The sequence below is a fragment of the Desmodus rotundus genome, chromosome 7 (genome assembly GCF_022682495.2).
Source record: "Desmodus rotundus isolate HL8 chromosome 7, HLdesRot8A.1, whole genome shotgun sequence".
NCBI classification, from domain to species: Eukaryota; Metazoa; Chordata; class Mammalia; order Chiroptera; family Phyllostomidae; genus Desmodus; species Desmodus rotundus.
In genome coordinates, this window is record NC_071393.1 from 28,824,788 (window position 1) to 28,834,028 (window position 9,241).

The 9,241-nt window shown below is 40.7% G+C and overlaps 1 pseudogene; it reads left to right on the forward strand.

Moving 5' to 3' along the window:
• Positions 1-348: 348 nt before the first annotated feature.
• LOC128781349 (ornithine decarboxylase antizyme 1 pseudogene) lies at positions 349-7,114 on the forward strand (annotated as a pseudogene).
• Positions 7,115-9,241: the final 2,127 nt, after the last annotated feature.

Below are 9,241 nucleotides of genomic sequence, written 5' to 3' on the forward strand. Positions count from 1 at the left end.
AAGCAGGGGCGTAGCTGTGTCAGTGGTCAGTTTGGGACTATGTTTTAGAGGTGAAGGTGAAGGTTTGGCTAATTGATTGTATGAGGCTGTGAGGGAAAGGGAAATTTCTAAATTGGAGGGAGAAGAGCCTGGAGCAGGTGGACCAGGTAAGAACCTCTTTCCAGAAAGGCAGGAGAACAGAAGTGAGGATCTGGGTCAAGACTGGTAGCAGGAGAGCAGGGACCCAGAAGAGGGTTTCCCAATGGTAGAACAGACAGGGCTGAGGAAGGATTGTATGTAAGGTCACAGAAGAAAGCGAAAGTGACTTAAATTTTTTCAGCCTGGATCATGGGATAACAAAAACGACACATGGCAGATCGTTTTGACCACCTGGTGCCGCAGATGACTTGTTGCTTGTATATAAAAAGGAAGCATTGTCATGGGATTTAGTGAGCCACACGAAGCTGACTAAGTCAGAACTTGCTACCTGCCTGGTGATCTCCAGAGTTCAGCCCAAAATCAACTCAAAGCTGCAGGGGGAGCGTGTGAGCTCAGTCCGGTCAGGTCCTAGTTGGACTTCCTGCGTTTAACTCCCCCAGCACACCGTGAATCTATCTGTGGACCTTTTCTGCTGACCCAGATCCGGTCTGATCCCTGGCCAACCGTGGAAAAGCAGAAAACAAACAAGTTCTCAGGTCCACCATCCTTTGGGGCTTAGAAGTAACAAGTTCTCTGGGCCCACTGTGCCCTAGAACCACTTTTTGCTTCTTCACACATTCTGTAGTCCATTTCTACTTAAATGTTACACATTCAGATGTGCTAAGTATGAACCCCGAAACACATGTAGCTTTCCCCACTCCCCAAGCACAGTACCCCTCACTTCCTTGGTCAACCCAGACCATAAAATCTGCCCTACTTTCCACACATACTCCTTCATATCGTGATTCCAGCCTACACCTCCAAACTCGACACCTCAGCCCTGCCACCTCTCCTACAGCAGAACTGGGTCCCTTTCCCACAGTATTCATCCCCTGGCAATGCACTACTTCAGCTAGACAGGTTTTCCAATAGCTACTCCTGCCTGCTTGACATCCAGCTCCCAGCTACCTAGCCTCCACTGTTGCTGCTCTCCTTTCTCGTTACTCCCACTTTTTTGGCTAAGATCCTCATAGGCGTTGAACTCCGGTTCATTCGCCCACGTCATTTCAGATCCTGCGGAGCCATAGCATTTTAAGAATTCACGTGAACAAGGCCAAGGCCCCCTGTGGTGGTTCAGGGCGTGCAATCATTATCCCTCAGTAGTGGGTCTCCCGGCCAGCCACGTGATCCCCTACTCCATGTTACCGCTGTGACTGGTCCTACAGTCTGTCCACTCCTCTTGTTCCCTTGGCTGCTTCAGTGCCTCACACTCAGCGCGTCCGAACTGGAGGTCACCGTTTTACCACTAATCCTCCTCTCTGTCTCTAGCTGATCCTCCCACTTGCCCTATGCACACCCACGAACAGAACAGACACTCCTGTACACGTTTTGTTGATCTCTGAACCCTTGTACTCAAAGTAAAGGCTGTTGATAACAAATAGGCTCTCATTCTAATTCGACTCCTTTGTACGTAGTCTGATTTCTCTTTTTAAATGAGAAATTCTAGTTAATTTTCTCCTTTTACCTTTGATGTGTGTGTTGCTATTTCACTGTGAGGTATCTAAACGTAGACATTCAGGTTTGATGTAGTCTGCTCAGTTTGGGAACATACTTTCAATGTGAAGGTTTATGGCTTTTTTTTCATTGGTACATTCATTAAAAATATAGACCAATGTCCCTATGCTTAAATGTTGTGGTGGTGTGTACTGACTTCATAAAACATAATTAACTATAAGGAGCTCTTCAACGAATATGCTCCAGACAGAAGTAAAAAGGTCAAGAAATGACTGACAAGACAGTGTCGTTGCAGACATAACTCCCTTTTACAATACTTGCAAGGAAATGGAGTTTGACATTATTTAAAATTACACCAACATTCACGGAAGCTGAACATCACAGGTACAAGGGCATACTATAACCACAAAATGTCTTTCGTACTTCCCAAATAATTTTATATTTTAGCTATGAAGGTCAGTTTCCAGAGCCAAACTTGTTCTTAACAAGTAGAAGTTTTATGTCCGTTCAATCGAAGAGTCTCTCACATCATCTGCAGACTCATTTGCAGAGCAGAAACTGTAACCAGGTTCCACAAACTACGCACTCACATGTGACATCCAATCTTTATGTGCCGTCCAACGTTTTTGAGATAAAAGGAGTGACTCACAGCAGGGCCACTTGATGCGGAAGTTCCATATGGAGGTGATCACACCCTTGCACATCTTTCATTTTATCTCCTCGGGGTCTGGCTTTGGCGGGCAGCCCTCCATACGAGACTTCACTGCTCTGCCTCCCGAGCTTCCAGCTGCCACCAGTTCATGCTTTCCTTTAATTTTAGAAAAGTATCATTTAGTATCACTTCGAATCTTGCTTCTCTGCCATCTTCTCCTTTGTATCTGGCATACCATTCATCCCTTCTGGATTCAGTTTTTAATTAAAAACTATTTTTAGAGCAGTTTTAGGTTCATAGTGAAATTGAGCTGAAGGTTACAATTAATGAACCTACATTGATGCATTGTGATCACTCAAAGTCCATCGTTTAATTAGGGTGCACTCATGGTGGTGGTGTGCATTCTATGGGTTTACACAAATGTATCCACCAGTGTAGTATCATGCAGACTAGTTCACTGCCCTAACAATAATTCTCTGTGCTCTGCCTATGCATCCCTCCCTCCCACTCACCTCCAACAACCACTGATCATTTCACCGTCTCCATAGTTTTGTCTTTTCTAGAATGTCATATAGTTGGAATCATACAGGGCAGCCTTTTTAGATTGGCTTCTTTCACTTAGTAATATGCACTTATTTCTTCCTATCTTTTTATGGCTTGATAGCTCATTTTTAGTGTTAGTAAAATTCCATTAACCTGTATATAAACCACAGTTTATCTATTCACCTACTGAAGGACATCTTGGTTGCCTATGCTTTGGGCAACTATGAATAAAGTTGCCATAAATATCCATATGCAAGCTTTGTGTGGACCTAATTTTTAGTTTGGGGGGTGGGGGTGGCTACCAAGGAGCATGATTGCTGGATCATATGATTAGAGTATAGGTTTGGCTTTGTAAGAAACCATCAAACCACCTTCCAAAGTGACTGTACCTTTTTACATTCCCACCAGCTATGACGGAGAATCCTGTTGCCCCACATCCATGCCAGCTTTTGGTGTTGTGTTCTGGATTTTGGCCATTCTAACAGGTGTGTTGTGGTAGCTCATTACTGTTTTAATATTTTGTACTTTCTTAATGACTTGTGATGTTGAACATCTTTTTATATGCTTATTTGCCATTTGTATACCTTCTTTGGGGGGTGTTTGTTAAGGTCATTTGCCCATTTTTTTAAATCGGTTGTTCACTTTCTTATCATTGAGTTTTAAAAGCTCTTTGTATATATTGGATAACAAGTCTTTATCAGATGTGTCTTTTGAAAATATTTTTCCCTCTCTGTGGCTTGTATTCTCATTCTCTTGACATTGTCTCACAGAGCATAAGTTTTTGACTATAATGAATTCCAGGTTATAAATTATTTCTTTTGTGGATTGTCTCACCTTCAGTGCTGTATGTAGAAAGTCACTGCCATACCCAAGGTCATCATTTAGAAGTTCTGTAGTTTTGTGTTTTACATGTAGGTCTCAGGTCTACTCTAAGTTTTTGTGATGGGTGCAAGGCCTGTGTCTCAATTCATTTTTTATATATATGGCCAGTTCTTCAAGCACAATTTGTTGAAAAGACTATCCTCACTCCATTGTTTTGCCTTTACTCCTCTGTCAAAGGTCATTTGACTATATTTATATTGGTCTGTTACTGGGCTTTCTATTCTGTCCACCCATCTATTTGTCTATTCTTTCCTCAATACCACACTGTCTTAATTAATTTAACTTTATAGTCAGTCTTAAAGTTGGGTAACATCAGACCTCCAACTTCATTTTTTTTTCTTCAAGATTGTGCTAGCCATTCTGGGTCTTTTGCCTCTCTCTATAAATTATACAATCAGTTTGTCTTGATATCCACAAAAAAGTAGAAAATAATGGTGTATAGGAATAATAACAACAAAAGATGTACAGTACATTTCTGAAGAAAATAATACAATTTTATTAAGATATGTTGAAGAAAACATAAATGAAGAGATATCATGTACATAGATAAAAAGATAATATTATAAAACTGGCCATTCTCTCCAAATGAATCTAAAAATTGTGTAATTTCAAGGAATCTGATCAAGATGGCAGAGTAGATGAACACTACACTCACCTCCTCCCATGACCACATCAAAAGTACAACTAAATCATAGAACAATCAACCTGGACAACCATCTGCAGACTAGCTGAACAGAAGTCCTGGAACGAAGGATATAAAGAAGCCATACTGAGACAGGTTGGAGGGGCAGAGACACAAAACAGACTGATGTTCGGGAATCCGAAAAGATAGCTCATCTGCAGAGGTCACACCTTGGCAGCGAGAGATCTCAGCCCCACACGTGACTTCCCCATTCAGAGCACCAGTGTCAGGAAAAAGCATCCACATAAAATGTGGTTGTGAAAATCAACTGGAATCCCAGGTGTCCTCTTAGAGGGCCAACACACAAATTCTTGCTTGCAGGCACTCGCCTTGGGCTCCAATAGAGGAAAAATAGCTCAGGGGTTGCCAAATACATACAGGGAGAAACTGAGCTGAGTGGCTTTGGGGTTAAGATTGGAGGGATGGATGCCATCTTCCCTGTGTTAAGCCATCCTCCCACTACAGTCAACATATATATGGGGAACGCCCCAAAACAGGAATTACCTTCTGGAAGATAGGTCCTTTGTACTACAGGCTTACCCCACTAGGGAAGTGTCCTAGGAACCCACCTGTATCAGTGTACCAACAGGCATTGTTGTGAGAGGATGCATTCAGCTTCAGTGAATTTTTTTGAAGACTCTTTCAACCAGTTTGCCCATTTCATGATGGGTGATTTATGAGTGCACTTGCCCACACTGTGCTGAGTGTTCAGCAGTTTTTGACCTAAAACAGCATGACCCCCATGCCTTGCCCTCCCTATTCACCAGATCTCACCCTGAGTGACTTTTTTGTTGCCTTAATGAAAAGTCTTTAAAGGGAAATGTTTTGCCAATCTGGAAGAGGTGAAACAAAAAAAGCAGAAACACTAAAAGACATCACAATCGACAGGTTGAAAAACTGTATTTTATATATATATATATCAGATGAAAAACAAAAGAACTCTCAAAAAAAGACTAAATAATATTGAGTCAAGCAATCCACCAGATACAGAATTCAAAACATTGGTTATAAGGATGCTCAAGAAAATTAGGGAAAGAATAGATAAACTCCATGAACTTCAACAAAGAGATAGGCTTAAAAAGAGACCTATAAACCATAAAAAAAAAACCAGAATGAAGAACAACTGAAATGAAGAATACATTAGAAGGAATCAAAAGTACATAGAATAAAGCAGAGGATCAAATCAGTGACTTGTAAGACAAAAATAGAGCAAAATATCCAATTAGAGCAGCAAAAAGAAAACAGAATTTTAAAAAATGATAATAATGTAAGGGAACTCTGAGACAATATAAAGCATAACATTTGCATCATACGGGTACCAGAAGGGAGAGCAAATGATTGAGAACATATTTGAAGAAATAATGATTGAAAATTCCCTAACTTGGTGAAGAGAATACACATACCTGTCCAGAAAGTTCAGAAAATCCCAAATAAGATGAGCCCAAAGAGGTCTACACAAAGACATATCAGTTACCTATAAGGGAGCTCCTATAAGACTGTCAGCTGATTTCTCAACAGAAAATTTAAATGCCAGAAGGGATTGGCACAAAATATTTAAAGTGATAAAAGAGCCTACATATAAGACTACTCTACCCACCAACACTTTCATTTAAAATTAAAGAGGAATTAAGAAGGACAAATAGGTAGTTACAGAATAGCCATGGGGATGTAAAGTGAAGTGTAGGAAATGGAGTAGCCAAAGAACTTACACGCATGACCCACAGACAGGAACCATGGTGTGGGGATTGATTGCCTGAGGGAGTAGGGGGTGCTGGGTGGAGGTGGGCAAAGGGGGAAAATCAGGAGAAGTGTAATAGCATAATTAATAAAATATAATTTAAAAAATTAAAAAACACTGAATTTTGTACTTTAAATTAAATTAAATTAAAGGAGATAAAGAGCTTACCAAATAAGAAAAAGCTAAAGGAGTTAATCGCCACCAAATCATTATTACAAGAAATGTTAAAGAGATTTCTAAGGAATTTCAATGTAAATAAGATGATGTCAATAACTATGCACCTATCAACAATCACTTAAAATGGATTAAATGCTCCAATGAAAAGACACAGGGTGGGCAAACAATGAGCAGCGGTGGGTAGAGGTGCTTCAGAGGTTTTCCTGGTTTCAAACCCCGGCTGATGAGAAATCCCACCTGCGGCAGATCCTCAACAGCCACAGCTTCACTAGAGGGAATAAGACCAGCGTCAGCTTCCACACCAGCCTCACCCTGTGCCCCTCAACCGGCACAACTGCTCGCAGCATGGAGAGTTCCAGGGTCACCATCAGCTGCTGCAGCAACCTGGGCCCAGGGCCTCAGCAGCACTCCTGGTCCCTCACCCACCCCTGATGATCCCAGGTGGGCAAGGGAATAATCAAAGGGATCACCATCTTTCAGCTAATTCATTTTACTCTGATAGCAGGCTGAGTGTAACAGAGAAACCAACGTCTAATAACAGGACTGGAGTTCTCAGTGTCCAGACCCGGCTCACAGATGGCAAACAGGGAGAGCAGTGCTGGGAAGCAGCTACCTCTCTTTCTCCTCTACACTGCCATCCCAGGCAGTGCTCTGCTGAAGAGAAGCAAAGGCAGCTTCGAGGTTCCTCCCGAGTTTGCGCACTTGCTTCCCCAAGAACTGTGATGACAGAGCCACTCTGCTCTATACCTTCAGCTTTATGGGCTTTGAGACTGTGACCCTACACTTGCTTCATGGCCTGCACCTTTGAGAGAGTCCTCTGATGACAAGGAATAGCAGCTGCACCCACCCCCTGAGATCCCCGCACCCACTGCAACCCCCTCACCCCCTATACCCCTGACCTTTGCCACCGCTGACAGATCATCACAGACTAGTCCCTCTGTGTGTCTAAAGCCTCATGAGGTGCAAATGCCAAGCCTGCTCTCCTCTTCTTAGTTTGTCCACATGTTATTGGGCAAATAAATGTTCACTCCAAATTAGCAGTATATTTCTTGAAGTTTAATAGTGTGTGTGTGATACCAACATTATTTGCTTTAATTCTAAATAAAAAATTATATTTCACTTTACTATCACAGGTTTAAGGTAACACAGATTATCCTTGTACTTCGAGCAGGAGTGTCTTACTTGAAGTTTTGGAAATAGTTTTACAACTTAACTTGGAAACACAGGTATTAATCGATCCTATTGCTTTCAAAAATCTAAATAAAAGTGATTACATAAAATAAGATATAGGGTGGCTAAATAAATTTTTTTAAAGACTCATAAATATGCTACCTAAAAGAGACCACCCTGACTGGTGGGTCTCAGTGGGTCGGGCGTCATCCTGCAAATGGAAAGTTTGGGGACTGGATTCCAGGTCAGGGCACATGCCTGGGTCATGGACCAGGTCCCCAGTTGGGGATGTGCGAGAGGCAATCCATCAATGTTTCTCTCTCACATCATGTTTCTCTCCCTCTTTCTTCCTACCTCTGCCTTTCTAAAAATAAATAAAATCTTAAAATAAAATAAATAAAAGAGACCCAATTCAGATGGAAAAAAAAACAGACTAAAATTAAAGAGATGGAAAAGAAGATATATCATGCAAATGGAAACCAAAAAAAGGCTGGGTGGCAATATTTATATCAGACAAAATAAACTTTAAAATAAAGGGCATAATAAGAGATAAAGAAGAACAATTCATAATGTAAAGGGGTCAATCCACACAGAAGAAATAACCCTCGTAAATGTGTAGGCACCCGAAATGGGAGTGCCTAAATATAGAAAGCAAATATTGGTGGCCGTAATGGGAGATACTGACAGTCATACCGTCATAGGAAGGGACTTTTACACCCCACTGACACCAATGGAGAGAACTCCAGACAGAAAATCAACAAGTAGACAACAAGCTTAAATAACACATTAGACCAGATGGATTTAATTGGCATTTTTTAGAGAATTTTACCCCAAAGCAAAAACATTACATTCTTTTCAAGAGCATATGGTACATTTTCCAGGATAGACCACATGCTAGGACACAAAACAAGTCTCAGTAAATTAAAGAACTTTGAAATCATACCAAGCATCTTCTCTGACCACAATGGTGTAAAACTAGAAATCAATGACAAGAAAGAAACTGAAAAACACACAAACTCATGCTACTAAACAATGAATGGGTTAATAATGAGATGAAGAAAGAAATAAAAAGATAACAATGACCCAAAATCAATGTGACCAAACAAAAGCAGTAATAGGAGAGGAGTTCATAGCAACACAGGCCTACTTAAAGAACAAGAAAAATCTCAAACAGTTTAACCTTACAACTAAAAAAAAACTAGGACCAAAATGAATAGAAGTAAGAATAAAGATCAGAGCAAAAATAAATAAAATCAAATCTAAGAAAATACAAAAGATTGATGAAACTGGAAGCTGGTTCTTCAAAACAATAAACAAGATTGATAAACATTTAACCAGACTCCTCAAGAAACAAAGAGACAACTCTGGCTGGTGTAGCTCAGTGGGTTGAGCGTGAGCCTGTAAACCAAAGGGTTGCTGGTTCAATTCCCAGTCAGGGCACATGTCTGGGTTGCAGGCCAGGTGCCCAGTTGGGGGTATACAAAAGGCAACCCCACATTGATGTTTCTCTCCCTCTCTTTTTTCCTCCCTTCCTCTCTGTCTACAAATAAATAAATAAAATCTTTTTTAAAAAAAGAAAGAAAAGAAAAACAAAGAGACAGAACCCTCCCAAAAAAAGGAAATGAAAGCAGAGAACTGACAACCGAACACACATAAATATGAAGAATTGTAAGAAAATACTGTAAACAATTCTATGCCAACAGTTTGGACAATCTGGAAGAAATGGGTAAAATTTCTAGTAACTTGCAATCTTCCAAAACTAAAT